The sequence below is a fragment of the Cupressus sempervirens genome, chromosome 4, assembly GCF_028749045.1.
Source record: "Cupressus sempervirens isolate cs-2001-9-10 chromosome 4, ASM2874904v1, whole genome shotgun sequence".
Taxonomy (NCBI): Eukaryota; Viridiplantae; Streptophyta; class Pinopsida; order Cupressales; family Cupressaceae; genus Cupressus; species Cupressus sempervirens.
Genome location: NC_143121.1, coordinates 674,747,635 through 674,766,472, shown reverse-complemented (window position 1 = coordinate 674,766,472; position 18,838 = coordinate 674,747,635). Strand labels below are relative to the sequence as shown.

Genomic DNA, 18,838 nt, shown 5'->3' with positions numbered 1-18,838 from the left:
GTCTTTCAAGTGACCAATATTTCATCTAGAAATGACTTACATACTTGAGAGTCTGAAAATTGATACTATGGCATTTTGGATGATATACTTGAGTGTGCCTTTAGTTCCTTCAAATTAGTACTCTTCATTGTCAAATGGTACAGGCTACGACTTAATCCAAATGATCCTGATAGAACTATTATTGAACATGATAATGGATTTACAATGGTTAATACAAGGTCGTTTGAGCCAGTTGGGGATGAGCCCTATGTTCTTCCAAGCCACTGTGAGCAAGTATTTTACTCAGAGGTTCCACATAAACCGGGTTGGTCATTTTTTTTAGACATGAACTTAGAGGAAGGCCAATAAAGTATAATGAGATGGAAGAAGAAGATACCGAAGAAGTAGAAGATGATATCGATGCTTCAACTAATGATGATGATGAAGATGATGTTGATGTTGATGATGATGATGTTGATGATGACGAGGATGAGGACGAGGATGATGATGATGATGATGGCGAGGATGATGATGATGATAAGAATGATGATGATGATGAGGATGATGATGATGATGATGATGATGATGATGATAATGACGATGAGGATGATGATGATGATGAAATTTAGAGGTATGCCATCAATCCTTAATCTATTTAATATTCATTTCTTGATAGAAATATATTTGTCTTATATGGTTACATAGTTTATTCATTATCTATTTAAAAGCTACAAGTTTCAACTAGAAATAGAATACTGCTAATCTAAATTAACTATTAATCTAAATTAATTAAATAAAACTATTTAAAACACATATTGATGCATGAATGTATTGAGCCTTATTTTCTTTCAGCTCAAAAGCATTTGTAAGTGTTTAGTTTAGAAAAGGGAATTCATTAAATATCTATAAAAGGGAGTTGTACCTAGAATAAAATTCATAGGGAAAGCATAATATAAGTGCTTAGCCCTTCACTATGCCTACTTCCCTAGTAGGCTTATAATGTGAGCCTAATTTAAGTGTTATATTGTGTACCTTTTAATGTTTTTAATTTTTATGTGATGCTTATGATGGATGTGATTATGATTATGATGTGATTATGCTCACGATAATTGAATTACATTTGCAGGAAACTGAACCCCTTTCAGGAGCATCCCGCATAGTCTCATGGATCGATAGGTATAAGTCAATACTCCTTATAGATAGCCTATTTAATACACTTATCAATAGTAAGATTGATGTCTTCTAAGATCTCTTCCATTTGCAAGTACCAGTGAATAGGTATTTGTCAGAAGTGTCTTCCTTGAGTGAGGGAAATATAAGAATAGAAGAGGAAAGTGAGACATGCAGTTTATCTAGAATAGGGAGATTAACTAGAGGTCAAACGACTAGAAGGAAATTCAATAAACACATGAAATTTTTTCTTGCTCAAGGGAGTCATGTTCTTATGATGATGAGATGGAAGGCGACATCGAGGTGCCCTTCAAGTACCAACATCTACAGAAACATTGGTTACCCAAGGAACTTCCTCCAATAAACACTAATTTTTATGTTAACAAGAGGATATATCACATAGCACCATCATCATTACATGGTTTGGGGCTATTTTCTATGGATAGCATAAAGGTGTCCCACAAAAAAGTTTCTGAATTGATGGAGTATGTTGGACCATGTTACGATTACAAAAGTTGGATGCATATTGTTCAATATAAAAAAAGTATGTGTAGGTATGCCCTCTCAGAAAATTATATATAACAACAAGACAATAATCAAAGTAAAAGTGTGGCTATATATATTTATGGAAGACCAAAAGCAACATGGAATATTGTGGGTATTATAAATAGTACATGAACTAGGTCAACTATAAAGCAACCCAATTGCATATTTGAGGCACGCGAGACAAATTGTGTATTCATTTGTGTGATAAAATCAATACATGTAGGGGAAGAGCTTCTTATTGATTACAATTTGAACTGCATAGATACAAACGAGGCTACTATCATGGGGGTGGTACATACTATTAAACCAACTTCTAATCAATGACTCCAACATAAAATTTAGTCAATAAATTTTTGGCTAACATTTTTATACTTGATCTTTGACACAGGGGCACAATATGGAGCAACCGCCTAGAGGGGATGCTGGCGATGTTTTTGGCTCATCTACACATGAGCAGGTAAAACTCATTATAATTGTGCAAACTAGATAGAAGCAAAATGTTATTTTTTTAATGTTGTTTTCTTCATTTTTTTGGAGTAATTTTGATAATACTAATACTACTGTTGTCATAGAGGGCTAGTGGTCAGAGGGAGGGAAAGGAACCTGCAGTCCCTGAGCAGCCTGCCCTTGAGGAGGACCCTTTTTATATTGATTTATCAGAGACTGATGATCCGATCGGTTCAATTAAAAAGTTGCTAAAGAAAATTGGCAAACAAGTTATACGTTTGGCAACCATTAAGCCTACTACTCAGGAAATAAAAGATAGTGCATTTGAATTGTTGCACACCTCTGAAACCTTAAAAGTAAGTATTAATGAAATTTTTAATTATAACAAGAGTTCAATAATGGTTTTTATGTTATGCTCTTTTATGGCATTAATTAAAATATGGATGCATTGTCTTTATAGAGTTTTTTGCATGATTTTGAGCCCCATTCCCATGATGAGGGTAGTGTAGGTGGTTCAGGTAGATCGCATGTTCCATTCCCCACTTGTGTTTTCCACTGAATATATATAGGAATTATCATAATCATTGACAATACATGCTTGAACAATCCTTTTTTTTAATGCTCTAACAATCTTTTCCATGCTAGTCCACGTGTTCTATATTTATGCATGCTCTAACAATTTTATTCTTCAGCTTTAGATCCTATGATGACACCTCCTCCATCCAGGACAACCACAAATCTCTTTTCGACTGCTGAGTCGACAACATGCAGCTTATAGGCATCGAATGTTGCACCATCTACTAGTACAAAAATCCCTCTTTTTCTCTCTTTTGTTATGTGTTTATACTTAATGACAAAGACTTATGAAACTTATGAAATTTATGAAACTTTTTGCACTAGGAGCTGCAACATCATTTCCTGGATGTTCCTATGTTCCTAGTACGAGAACGGTGAAGGATGTCATATTGATCATCAGCGATGATGAAGGCATTCGATTAAAAGTAGCCAAAATTCTAGGTACTTTAAAGTTATTATTCTATTGTGATATAATAGTAATTTAGTTTTTGATCACTCTTCATCGACTAATGATCCCATGATTGTTTTGTAGGGAATGATGGTTTTTTGAAAAAACTTGGTGATGAGTGTTTGCAAATATTCGGGCCCACCATGCATACTTGGTAGAACATCATATCCTAACTAAAACCCCAAACCACTATTTTGATTTCATATCATTGATAGAATAGTTTTCCTTTTCATCCATTTCTTGAACTATATTAAAGGTGGCTTCACTTCATTTATGAGTCTAACATGTTTTTTTTTACTTAAAAGGTGGAATAACCAAGACAAAAAGTTGAAGGATGATCTTATCGAGAGCATGACCCAACTCTTTGGACCTCATGCATTCGAGAGAAACAAGCTCCTTGAAAAAGCTAGTTTATGTTTGAAGTATATTAGGGACTAGTACAGAAAAAAATTAGAAGATAACCCTAGGTACGAGCGTCTGCCCTATGTTCCTGAGGCTGAGTGGTAGGCTCTGATTTTGGATGGAAAGTATAAAGCTGACAAGAAAAATGCAATTACACTAGTAGAGAGTACACCAAGGTATGTGATACTGTTGAGAATGTAATTATTTACTAATTAACCTCTATATTTATACTATCTAACATATTTCAAACTTTTCATAGATTGCCTGACACATCAAAGGCAACAAAGGCAAGACTAGAAAAGCACGGGACACACAAGCTCGGCTCTGGTGGTTTTTTGAAACTTCAAACATGAGTTGTAAGTATTAGTAAATGAAAAATTGTATCAAATTTTTTATATATTGTGATGGAAAATGCTAGGATAGACTAGCTTGTCTATGCTCCTGATCCTCAACTTTTGCAACTTTTGTATTTCCTTTTGATATTTTAACTACCCTCCATTGGTTGATGAAACAGTGCAAGTAAAATTCACCGTACCACATTTTATGTAGGGCTCAGAGTTCAAGAGATGCCTCACAGAAGAGGATAAGAGAATTGGCTTCCAACAAGGCTATAGAGTCGTGGCTGAATGGCTACAAGATGAAATCAATGTGGAAGGTTCTAATAATAGCTAAATGAAATTTATTTCAAATTGAATACTTTACCAATTAGTCTATTTGATGTTAAGTTCCAATATAAAGTGAGTATATCTATTTTAAGCAAGCAATGATAACAATGTGTAGGATGTTGGAATGCAACCTGATAATCCTTCTACATAATCTGTGAATGCTGAAGGTTCGCATGATGTGCATCCCAGTGGTGGAGGCATACATTTTCTATTGAATTTTTTATATGTAATTGCAATTGGTGTTTGGATTAACGTAACATTTTGTATAGCAGTTGTAGAGGATCGAGGGGTCAATGTTCATGAGCATGTTGATGTTGAGTCCAGACAAAATGATGTGGTCAGATCAAGTAAAGAGCACCATAGTTATGTTATTTAAAATAATTAAATACTTGTAACAATTATAATAAATTATTTTTAATTTAACTCTTTTATTTTTTATTGTAGAGGACCCCCCTTTGTAATAGCATAGGAATTTGAGATCATCAAGAACAGAGAAAAGAACAACTGATGAGGGGGGAATTGATGATGACACTAATGCTCCTCTTAGAGCTTACATAGAAAAAATAAAAAAAGAAAAGAAAAAAAAGAAATGATTGTCATCTACATACCTTAATTGATAATGACTGAATTTTATGTCTCAATGAATTTAATTATGTGCTAATGAATTTTCATGAATTATGTGTTAATGCAAAATATTGATGAATGTTGCATGTTTATGAATCTAATGTGTTAATGAATGTTATCATGTGATATTGATTGAATGTTACATTTTATTAATGGTTGACAGAATTAATGAATGTTAGATGTTAATAAGGAATGTAGAGTGATGTTAGGGGGAGGGGGGTGGGGCCAAATGAGCTTCCACCTTCACGTGGTTGGCTCTGTTTAGTAGAGAATATTAAACTATTCTTGAAACAAAGTGAAGCTCAATAAGATACTAAATATTTCTCTATTTTGTCCTATGTTTAGACTGTTGTCCTATGCATCTAAGGCTTCATGCTTTGAACTGTCGAGAAGTTCTAATCTTGTAGCTTTTTTATTGCATCCTTGGATCTTAGCACTGTCTTGGGACTGTGTTATCACCAATGATACGATTATCATAATTAACTAGAGAAATCCTTGATCAACACTACCTTGGGATTGTGTTATCTGAATATGCCGCTGCTTGGAAGAGGTTATTTTAAGCAAAGGGAATTAGGATTTGATCATATTAGTGATGCTAACACAACACAACACAAAGTCCAACCCCAAGCAAAATTCTTTTGACCTAGAGCTATGGATTGGTGAGGCCACAAATGGGGGACCTCATCCATAATTAACAAAGTTAAGGCTCAACCCTGAGAGCAAATTGGCACAAGCCTAATATGACAATGGCCTAGTGGCTATTTGAACCTTGTTGGACCCTACACCATCACCACCACCACTTAACGAACATACTTAGTGGTGAACCTCACTTTTGATATTACTAAGCAGTAAAGGAGGTATCACTGTTAATACTTGTCAATTTCCTATCCATATTTTACCGATCCTTCATTTGAATCCATGTATGGTGCAGGGGCACCCAAGAAAAAATGAACCTACAGGGTACACCAGGAGCTATGTAGGAGATAATGAAGGTACAAGGGCAATCAATGCCTAATGGAGACCTATTGAGTTATTTGATGATGAATCATGGCTATTAAAGCCATTAAATGTAAAAAAATTCACAAAGTTGACAAAATGTAAGGTATTCCCAAGAATAGGCAAATTGGCACAAATAGGGAGTCAATATGATGTAAGGGGTCATTTGAAGTACTAGGGTGTCCTAGGAAGACTTATGGGTGGATGGTAGTGTTTACATGATGTAATAGGCTATTAAAGCCTCTAAATGATGTAAAATGCACTCAAAGTGCAAGATCTTGTAAAATTGCCAACATTGGCAACATAAGCCAACTTAGGCTTGAATGGGGTTAGTTAAGATTATAGGTGTGTGAAGAGTGTTTTAAAAGGTCTTTTAGAGTCATTTAGGAATGACATTATAGTTTTCATAAGTCTTTAGCCGAGAAAAGGTCACAAAAGATAATCAAAGGTAATGATGTTAAAAAAGTTATAAAAACTGTCTATTTGCTGTCATAAGATAGTTAGAAGAGTAGTTGGTGTCCAAGGGGGCTTTAGTTCATTTTTATGAGTTAGTTAGATGGGAAAATTTTTAAAAAAGAAATGAATTTATAAGACACAAGGGTAGAAGTTGAAGAGAGGTGTATGTAACAAGAAAATAATTAAATCAAAGAAATTTTCTATTCACTGTCACAGTGACAGTTTCCTAATTGCAAGATTCGACTTGGTAATCCAATAAAGTTCTTTATATTCAAGATTTAATCTTGTTTCTCCTTGAAAATATTTTCATTATTTGTTAACTCTTGGCAAGGACTTTGTAAGTTATTTAAAAATAAAAAAAACTATCTTTGAAATCTCTGTTGTCACAGGGAATGTGACTGATTGTCACAGTTTTGTAGTCATTAATGGAGACAAGCCTCTCCCACTTTTTGTGAATGGACTATAACTTGTGGGAGAGGCACTTAAGTGTATTAATATGTTGTTTTTATGATTTTAATGCAGGAGGATGCAGGTGACAGTGAACAAAGAAAAGAACAACAGGGTGACTGTTGTACCAAACAATGAAGGTGCATTTGCAAGTTACCACATGGTGAATATGAGAAAATGGAGGTTGGAATGGATAAATTTTTGTTGAAAACATTTTAGGGAGTATTTTTAAAGTTGTTTGAGCCAATAGAAAGGTTTTATGAGTTGATTTAGGGTCTTTTCTAGGAAGCCCTAAGCTAGAAACCCTTAAAGGGAGGGTTTGATGAAAAGGTGTCTAGAAATGCATGGAGGGTCAAAAAAATTGTGGAATCCTATCATTTATTAGATTCCTTAAGACTATTTCAAGGTTTGGAGAGTTGGGTGTGTGTGCAAAGCATAGTTGCTTTGTTAGGCAAGGGCTAATTAGGCCTAATTGTTGTAGTGATAGCCATAGAAAGGTGCAACAGTCATAGGTTGAGAAACTGATATTTGCAAGGTTTGAAGAAAACCATAAAGGGTATTTGAAAAGGTGACTAAGTCACTAGGTTGTTTGGGGAGTTAGAGAGAAAAGTGCAATTTGTTGCAGGATAGGGCTACTAGATAGGCCTAGAAGGGCTAAAGTAGGAAATGGTGATAGATGGGTTGTTGGAAGCTGGTGAAGAGTTGAAGCATGGTAGATAGGCCATGATGAGATGATCTAAGGTTTTAGGGTCATTAAGAGATGTCAGAGTTGGATTTTGGTATGATGGAGGTGCTAGGTACACTAGGTGACCTAGAAGGAAATTGATACAATAAGAGATTGTGGTAATGAGGTAGGAAGTGAATTTGTGGGTATGGTGTGTGGAAGAGATCTACTAAGTCAGGGACTTCTTATTGATCCTTGAGTTGAACTCTAGTTCCTTGAGTGGATTCCAAGACGTTGTTGAATCCTCAAGTTGAATAGGGTTCCTTAAGGGGATATTAGAAGGCTCTTCATCAATGTAACTCCCAGTCCTCGATTTGAAGATTCTTTAGTTAGTTTGTGTCCACTTTCTTTAAAAATGGTAATAAAATCATTTTTAGAGGAATAAAATTCTTACATGGATCTATCGATAAGAACTCTTTTAAAACTGTGGAAAGAACACAAGAAACTATAGTTTCTGTTGACTCATCTGTGCTATGTGCATCATGAAGTTAAAAATTGCAATGTTGTACAAAGAAGCTTCTCAGATATGGAATATTTACATAGAGGTATGCAAATTACTTAAAAGTTAAAGATGTTTAGCTGGCCAATTTCACATAAATTACATTGTCTCGTATGAATATATTCATTAAAATGTACTGCCCTCTCTTATATCTTGTCTCTTATAAGGCTGAATTGGCCATGTGTGAGGATGGTTTCAACATATGTGTTTTGACAAGTTTTTTGATGGAATTACATGGATAGGGTGATCCCACATTACAAAATCCAATACTCTATGATAATGGGGTGACTTACATGTTCATACAACATAACAATATCTACCTTATGGCAGCATCAAGATAGAACTCTAATGCAGCTATCTTACTATTATTTTTACATCGAGTTGTGGATGTAAGTTCAACTATCTACACTTCTCATTCACAATTTATTTCTTGTCCGAGGCTCTATTTTCAATTATTAAATGGAACACTACATTTAGGGAACTTACTGAACCTGTAGAGCCAATGATTCTAGTGTATGAATAGAATTCTTTTATTTGTAGCTATTGCATGCATATTTAGGTGTTATTATAGTAATCAAGAGTTGTTAATGTTCCTCTCTTTTTTTTGCTATGATTAGTGTGTTGCAATAACTGATTCACATGTCAACTTTAGGTTTCATTTTGGATTGTCATATGTGTTATTTTTGCAGGTATTCAAGCACTATTTTGAAGAGCTAGAAGAAGAGTCTTTGAGAGACAATTTTGTCATTGTTGTGAGTGTACACATCTATTTTTAATCTAAGCCACAGAGGGTCAAGGGTTCAAAATTCCTTGTAATGAACTATTTGAGAATATTTAATCACGAACTTAAAATTTAAAATATGTGTATATCATTTCACCACTTTTATTTCCCATTGTGCAGTATGAACTACTAGATGAAATAATGGATTTCGGGTACCCTCAATATACAAAGGCAAAGATTCTTAGTGAATTCATCAAAATGGATGATTACAGGATGGAAGTCACTTAGTGACCTCCAATGGCTATTACAAATGCAGTTTCCTAGCGAAGTGAAGGAATACAATACAAAAAAAATGAGGTTGAAGGCTAATCTAGATTTAACTTTGTGCTTTGCTTGAATATGGCAATTGATATTTAACTAATTTTGTACTTTTAATTTGTTATTAAAGGTCTTTTTGGATGTAGTAGAAAGTGTAAATATTCTTGTGAGTAGCAATGGGCAAATAGTGCGATCTGATGTGGTTGGAGTGCTGAAGATGAGAGCCTACTTGAGGTAGTTTTTTCCTACCCCATGCATAATATTATTATTGAGTTTTTTTAGAAATAAAACTAATAGACTATAGAGAGGAAACATGGAACTATTTCCCATAATCTCTGCTAAGTTGAAACACTATAAACTCTAGCTAGGTTCATGGAGAACATTATAATGTTACTGTACACCTATTTTCTTAAATATGTACCCTACTTGTGGAACGCCTTGAAATAGGACAAACCCCATTTTCTAAGTTGAAAGGCCCATGTATGCTTATACATAGCTAAATGAATAGACATATATTATGAGAATGAGATTGGCACATGAGAGTTTAGATAATAAACATCTTGTGTTAATTTTTACATGGTAGAATTATGAATTACCATCAGACAAAGAATCTACAAATTGTCCAACTTTTATAAGTACAAATATTATGTTCATATTCATTATTAAGATTTAATAAATAACAATTTTTTGGTCACGAGACAACCAACTTCGTTGCTGGATACTTGCATTTCAATAGATTACATGCTTCAGCGAGAATAAAGAAAATATAGAAGAATAATGAACTATGGTGGATGATTGAATAGAGTCCAATTTCTTGGAGAGTTTAGAGTGACAGATTAAAATTCAAATTATAATGACCAAATGTTGAAGTTTAGATTATGCTGCACTGGGTCCCATACCTAGACCAGGTCCAATTCATACAGTTTGTAGGCCTTCCCTGGGTCTGTAATAGATGTATCTGGAATAATTTGGTCAAGACACCCGTGCCCTTGCCATATCAAGGTTGAAGCTGGATCCCCACAACCGATCTTGGATATAAAACAGTATGAAAAATTATAAAAAAAGAATAAAATACTGATATGTATATATCTTTAGACATTTTATATAATTATTGAGTGTTGGAAGTAGTTTGAACACTAATGATTTCTTTGTTTTATATATATGCCATAAGTATTCAACCTTTATAACTTTTGATTTAATATTTGGCATTGAATTATTGATTGTGTTCCATGGTTAATTTAGCTTGTTTTGTGCAAAATGTGGCTGTTTCTAATTTTTATTTATTTATAATGTACTTTTAGCATGATTGCTGAAATGCTACATAGCTAGCTGTTAATGACAAGTGTATTTTGATTCACTTTTTTTCAGCGGAATGCCAGAATGCAAACTTGGACTCAATGACAGGGTGCTACTAGAAGCTCAAGGAAAAGCATCAAAGGGTAAAGTAATTGATTTGGATGACATCAAGTTTCATCAGTATGCAATCAAGCTCATTTTCTTATTCAATTCCTTAAACTATCAATTTTATCTTATATTAAAGTGCTTGCAAATTCCTTTGATGTTGTACTTGGTCTTTTTTTTCCCTTGAAAAGGCATATGTTAATTTCTATTTCTTCTGTCAGGTGCATTCGTCTTGCTCATTTTGAAAATGATAGAACTATATCCTTCATACCTCATGATGGGACTTTTGATCTTATGAACTATAGACTTAGCACACAGTTGTTGTCAAATCTTTGAAGTTTTGTTATGAAGGATATCCTTCTAAAGTAGGTTTCATATCATATGTTTTTATTACTTTGTAGGTAAAGCCATTGATATGGGTTGAAGCTCAAGTAGAAAAGCATTCAAGAAGCTAGGTAGAATATTTGGTGAGAGCACGCAACCAATACAAAGATCATAGGTTTCAAATTATCTCTCTAGCTTATGTATGCCTATTTTAGATCTGATTTATCTGTTGTTTGGATAGATCTTTCTAACATGTTATCTTCAGGGAACGGTTTAAGTATGACTGATATTTTTGTTTATTTGCTAATTTTTCTCATGGTTTTCTTTAACTTTGTAGTACGACAACAAATGTTGAAATTGAATTGCTAGTACTAGCTGATGTATCTACACCTCATGTACACACATCAATGGGTACTTCCGCATACTCCCTAGAGAGGGATGCTTTGCTTTGGAAAATAAAATCATTTCTTGGTGGAAAGGTATCTTGCAGCTTTCATTGGTTTTCTTGTTCAAAGATGGTTAATAGCACCATGGTTCTGGACCTTCATGTTTTAGTTTCTTGATTGACTTATTATGTGGGTTTTGATTCATGAATACATATTGAGGGTTGAATTTAGCCTTTCTAGCATAACTACTGAAGAAGAAACCCCAGAAAAGTGGGCGCCTATTCATGTCAAATTTGAGATACCAAATTTTATTGTATCAGGAATTCAGGTCATTTCTTAACTTTAGTTTACAAATGTAGATTATTGCTTTTGTGAGTATCATTAGCTCATTACCATGATTTATAACTTATATGAAATTTGAGTCATTTTAGGTCGATTTGGACTGACTCCATAAAAGTCATCACAGTGTTGGACCCTTTTATGTGTTCACTTCTATATTTCTGATGAGAACAAGCTCATTGCTTATATTTATATTGGCCTCAGTGAAAATCATTATGCTTTTTAAATATTTAGCTCCACAAGTAAATTGATGCATTGAATAAATGGTTGAGAATTTACATTTTGTTCATTTAGATTTAGGTTGCTACTTTATAACAACTTTCTTTTGTTGCAATTCTTTACTGTAGGTCAAGTATCTGAAAATCATTGAAAAGAGTGGATATCAAGCATTTCCATGGGTGAGGTACATTACAACGACAGGTGAATATGAACTAAGAATGATCTAGACTAGTGATAACTGAGAAATGTTGTAAAGAAGAGAGAATGTGGTATTTGATTATTTTGATGGCTTATTAAGTTGCTTTTAGTTTCTAAATGAAGGATCAAGCAGAAGGATGTTATTTGACTATCTGCCTAACAGCCGTGTCTTGTTAAAAACCCATCACAAATTTGGTTTTGCTGTGTTCATCATTCTTTATTTTATATATTCTGATTGCTTTCAAACGTAGTTTCTTGATCTCACCTAGTTTACTCTCTAAGGGAAAAAAAAATCTTTGGAATGAACTTTGCTTCAGCACTGGGTGGGAGGATATAGAGATTAGTTACAATCGATTGTTTCAGCCACTGATCATCAGAATTGAGGTCAACCAATAACCTTCTCTCCCCCTTCTCTAAATATATGTATTGTGATATCATATTATGATATGAACAACTACTTAAAAGATAACATATTCTAATTATTTCATGCAAGCAGAGAAAGTGTACAATCAGGCTGTTTATTTTAAGAAGACTCTCAAATGTCAAAGTGAATCGATGTCTCAGTTGGAATGCATTCAACCTCTGTCGTAAGTACATAAAATTATTTTAATTCCTTTTGCCATGACTCAGGTTTTTTTTACAGATGAATTTTAATGTTGGTTGTAATTTACTATTCGTTTGATATGTGGAAAGTGATATAAATTTAATAGAAGTATTTGTATGATAATTTTAGGTAAGTGCAGCAATCAAAGTGAAAGCTTCTATCATAGCAATATTTACAACATCCAGACGAATTGCAAAGTAATTATTTTCTTATTCTACATTATATATTCCTTGGACATTTGAAACTATCAAATTTGGGAAATTGGTGATAAGTTACAATTTAGTTTCATTTTTGCCACTATTGGGGTTTGGTTATCATAATCATTAGCTCATAATGCAGGCAATTTCATCAATTCTAGATTTATCTGTTGTCATGCCAATGTGAATTTGATTTTTTGATATACAGATAACACATCTACAAATTCTGATTCTCAGCACAATATTTATGTTTTATTTTCCCTAGGTTGATTGCTAAGTACAGACCTACTATGCCAGTAATTTTTGTTGTCATCCCATGATTGACAAAAAATCAACTGAGATGGGGCTTTACAGGTGCATTTCAGGTATGCTATACATATTATTAAAAAAGAAAGTTGTTTTGTTTTTCTTCTACCTAAGTGACATGGATTAAAAATCAAAGTAGTTTTATTATTCTGTGTAAGTTTTTGTTCAAATCATTCAAGTAATGTTAATTAAATAAAAAATGATGAGATCAATATGCACATCTTAGAAAATTATGATGATGCTTTACTGGCATTAATATCCAAAGATATTTTTGATCCAATTACATATATCGATGTATTCAATCTAATGTCACATCATTGCAATCCTTCTTCATAATATTTGTTTTCATTGAACCTTCCCAATTTTACTGGCTTTTGCTTCCATGGTTTCACTACTTCTATATTTGTATTTGTATAATCAGTTTCACTACATGATAGTGTAGTGCACAAAATATATATTGCACATTCCTAGTGCACCATAGCCGAAAAATTGTGTGCATGTTCAAGAGATTGTTTTTATCATAGTTTATCCTTATAAGAAAGCTTTTGAAAAGAGAAATGTAAGGAATCAATTTTAGAAAAATTGTCAGTACTCAATGATTAAGCAACATAAGTATGACATATTAAGGCCTGAGAAGGAGTGAGGCAAAGGGAGGAGACAAGGGAGGTGAAGCTTCTAGCTAAGCCATTCTCAACTACCTCCAACATCAAACAAAATCAAACCTCTTAAACCCTACGTAACTTCATTTGGTCACATCTTATATTTGAGCAGGATGGTGTCTTATTGGTGCTCCTTCCATTATTTCATGATATATTATTATCAGGCCATCCAATTGGCTATAGGACAAAGATGATTCTTGAACAATCGAATTAGCAATACAGTCGATCTGCATTGCATTTGGACACTTGGTTTGAGGTTCATCTCATCGATTCCCATTCATCATAGGATCTTTATTTGATTAGACCTCAATAGAAAAAATTGAGATTTTCTGAACCCCCAAGTCCAAATAGTACAGGCTTCAATCTCCACATATCATAAAGCTTGTATATAGAGTTGAGCATTCTCACACCATCCGAGAGCTGATGCAAGTGCTAGGCTTTATGATATGTGGAGATTGAAGCCTGCATGATTTGGGCTTGGGGCTCAAGAAATATCAATGCTTTTTATCAAGGTCTAATCAAATAAAGATCCTATGATGAATGGGAATCGATGAGATGAACCTCAAACCAAGTGTCCAAATGCAATGTAGATCGACTGTATTGCTAATTTGATTGTTCAAGTATCATCTTTGTCCTATAGCTGATTGGATGGCCTAATAATAATATCTCATGAAATAATTGAGGGAGCACCAATAAGACACCATCCTACTCAAATATAAGATGTGACCAAATGAAGTTACACAGGGTTTAAGAGGTCTGATTTTGTTTGACATAGCTAGAAGCCAACAAATTTTTATTTATGTTTTACTCTGCCACTGTCGCAATTGTGATGGGAGAGTGGTACTGGCAATGCCATGTTCCATCACATCTCATCCCAATTGTGACACAAAAATGATGAATTTCAATGGGGTTGCTGTAAAGGCGATGCACCCTTCTGTCGCAATGCAACCTTCATCATCGCTATTGCGACACAGAAAGGAACTATTGCGATAGGGTTGTTGTTGGAGTCACTGTAGGTGGACACCCCAACTTTCATCGCAAAAACCTTGGAGGCATTTCTATTGCAATGGATACCCCCATGAATTGTGACGAGGTTGGTGTCACAAGAAAGCGATTGGATTGCGATGGATATGTGTCATAATTGTGACAGAGTAGGGTAGACGTATTTTGTGACTAAAAAATAGTGACATCTATTACTGTCATAGTGGCAACACATAGCTGTCATTATTGTGACACATAGCCATCGCAAATTGATGCCAAATGTATTAGTGTACCCTGTTATCTCTTTATCTAGAGAATTTAGATCTTTTGCCACTTAACCACAATCATCAATTTTAGGGTTAGGTTAGATTCATTCAATCTTCCAATCTTTCCATTTTGTTCCTTCTAGAAACTTCTCTTACAATCCTCTTTGTATTCATCTCAAAATTGTTTATCTTAAATTATGTGCCATAGGCTCATCATAGTTATCTTTCGCATGCTTCACACCATTCAAGAAATAAAATTTTTTAGCATAGATTCATCAAATCTTTGATCAAACTCATTTTGTTGTCACTCAAAAATAACATACTTTTTGCCTAGAAAATATTGTCTTTTGATGCTTGGTCAACATTAGGTTGCTTGACATACACTAAGTTTCATTCGATCGCTACTTCCATCTTCTAATGCTCAACACATACTAAGATTTCTTCACTCGACACTTACTAAACTTCTCTTTTCTTGGCATATACTAAACTTCCTTTGCTTAACTTCAACTAACTTTCTACTTGGCCTGCACTGACTTGCTTGGCTTCCACTATTTGCTTGATCAGGCTTGGTAGACACATTTCTTTGCTTAGCCATCTTCTAGTCTTTGCTCAAGTATCCTTTCATTATATCCTTAAGTAGATAAATAATGCACTATATCATCAAAGTATTGCTTAGTCTTAATGCTCCTTTTCTACACCATATAACTCAACAATTCTCTAGGTTCTCTTGTTATCCTTTCTTTTCACATCCTCTTCATCAATCAATCAAATAATAGCATTCAAACCAAAGTAAGCAATTGTCTCACAAAAAAGTAGCAGGTTTGACATCAGTGACAAAATAATGATTTTTCCATGATAGGTTTCATCATCTTCTTCATTTCAACAATCTACTTTCAATAGGTCTTAGAGTCATGTGATGTACCAAAATGTCCTCTTGTCTATAACCACTAGCCCCTACATCTCCATGTGTGCGGTTGCTACCACTGGAGGATCCCCTAACTGCTCCTATAATGAAGTTATGAAAATTAGATGAACTAATGCCATGGAACATTTTTATTGTTTGATATGCATCAAGAAGATCTTTGACTATAATAGTGTTCATTGTGCATAGATGACCCTTAGATAGTTGTGCTATCTCCTCTACTATAGGAAGACCATAACGAATGTATGGATCATAAAGTGGATGTGATGGATCAACAATTGGAGTGGTTTAAGATTATTGAATATACCTGCCAACACCTTCAAATGAAAAATCATCAACCTAAGTTGTGATGGAAACAATTCTAGAGTATAAGTCCACACAAGCATCCTTAACTACATATCTCATGTTCTTGTATATGCCTCCAAACCTTTTGGAAGAAACAAAAGGTTTTGAACCACAAAATCCATTTTATTGGGGGGATTTGGTAGGTTAGGTGATATGAACTTATCCCCAAATCGACCCTTCCTCTAGAAAGTATGAGTCATATAGTCTATATAGTCCACATCATAATCCAACTAAATTTTTGCATATTACTATTTGTAGAAATAAAGTGGTACCTCATCATTTTTCAATCACATATGATGTTCCCCCAACCATCTAGGATTTATTAATGGAGGAACATGGGGATCCTGATGACTTTTAACTCTATAGAATTTCACTACAAGCATAGGTAACTAATCAAGAAATACTGTTCTCTTAACCATATGTGTCTATAGTACTAAATCTAACAAATCCTAAAAATGTGTGACATAACATATGGCTATATGTCTCAATGGATGGATCATCATAAAGGTTGTATGATTCAATCTTCTAAATCATACTCAAAATCTTAGTCCTAATAGAGTGTAGTTTCTCCCTATTAGGGAGGACACCAACATTTTGCAATGTACATTATAGCTTCTCTAGAGCGTTGCACAATGCCATGATAACACCTACTCTACAAGTTTTCATACTTCGAGAAGTATGGTCTTGAGATGAAGTGTGTGATGCTTGACCACTACATGATGATCAACCACTACCAAACCCTACACTGGGAGCTGAACTATTGGATGCCATAATATGTATGTATGATGAAATAAAAATGACAAAGAATAGATAAACACCGCAAGTGTACACATGTGAATAGATATAAATTAAGAATTTAGTAAAATTATTCAATCTAACACATTCATGTGTGTGTATATAAATTTATAAATTACATCCTTCAAAATAGATGTACATTCAAATAAAATTTAAAATTAAATATAATTTCTAACTTAAAAATATTAGAAGTTCTTGAATTTAACATGATTAAATTAAAAATACAAATATCTTCTTAAGACATGCAAACACTTAAAATCATAAATTTTTACATTTACACTCTTAAAATCTAGATAAAATAAAAGTGTTAAAGTGAGGCTAGAGTAAGGAGAGAGAGAGAGAGAGTTCACTTTCAAGGACATAGATAGAATAAGGAGAGAGAAAGTGAGAATCTAGAGACCCAAAAGAGAATGACCTAAGAGATAGAACAAGGAGAGATAAAGTGAGAAGAGAGACCCAAAAGAAAGTGAGAAGAGGGAAACTTGAGAAAAGAGAGAATGTGGAGAGAGACATGAAGGCGAGTGAGGAGAGAGAAATAATTCATTATACATTGATAGCAATTATGTTATTTATGAAGGGCTTGATACTCTATATTGATAAACAAAAATGATTGCATTAAGAACTACAGTTGTCATGAGAGACACATTCATTCATTAAGATAGCATATTAATCTAAAAATTTCAGATGGTTAACTAGTAATACAAGATGGTACGTGTTCTTTTATTCCTTTTCCTATTTTTTCTTACGTGATATTCTTAGAGATAAAATTTAGGCTTTTTTCTTGGGTGTATATTTGAAAGGTCATCAAATTTTCTTACTGGTTAAATTATCTATATTTGATAGAGTGGTCTATATTATAGTATTTTTCTTTAGAATATTTGATATATATTTTGATAGAGTGTTACAAAGATATATTATAAATTTTAGAAGGGTGAAGAGTGTGATAATGGAGTACGGTTAATGTTAAGTATATATAGAGGATGTGCATTTAATTAATAAGAAATATAAACTGATGAAAATGTTCTTTAAATTAGTACATTGTTCATCTTGTTTGTTAGTACATTTCATCTCTCTATTATCTTGACTTTTATTTATATATATCAAATGAGAGTATGTTGTGCTTCTTTGTTGTCACATTTTTTTGGGGCATGTTTTAGTGTTATTTTGTACTTGTCCCAAAGGTCTAAACACTAAAATTTGACTAATGTAAAAACTACAACACCTATTTTTTAGTATCTATACAGAAAAGTGTTCTCCAAAAAAAACATTATTCATTAAATTATGCTATCAAAATGCATCTAGATTAAATATAGAAAAACAAAATTCTAACTATTAAATATAACTAAAAATTAATACATTTGATTAAAATAACTAAAATTGACACATTTTAATTAATGTAACATTTAATTAAAAAATCAAACAAATAATTTAGCATTAAGAAAATAATTTTGTTGGCTTCCTACACATGGCCATCTCCAAGTCCCCTGTGCACATACGAGTCTAGTCCTACACATTGCAAACTTCTTCTACTCTGTTGTGTAATTTGGTGAATGTTAATGGCTCAAAAAAATCCTTTAATCTGGCTTCTTTAGTTTTTGAAGATTTCTCAAGTGGGCCTAGGTATTCTTCCAAGGGGGGACATGGTTAATGACTATTAGCTGGTCCCTCCTATTTCAGAAACTGATGGAAATGATAAGGGCATTCTTTCTTCTAGGTTATCTTTGTTGTTTCACTATGTTGTGGATGATGTTATCCTACATGCAGTTGGGGGTTGGAAGGAAGTTATTGTGGGGGGGTTGGGGGATAAAAATGGGATCTCCTATGCCCAAGTTATTGGTAAATATGGAGGACTAGGGGTCAGCATCAAGTCTTCAATGT

The 18,838-nt window shown here is 33.6% G+C and overlaps 1 pseudogene; it reads left to right on the top strand.

The window, feature by feature from the left end:
- LOC149563060 (AP-1 complex subunit mu-2-like) overlaps window positions 1-11,914 on the top strand; it is a 30,933-nt pseudogene extending 19,019 nt beyond the window's left edge.
- The last annotated feature ends 6,924 nt before the right edge of the window (window positions 11,915-18,838 follow it).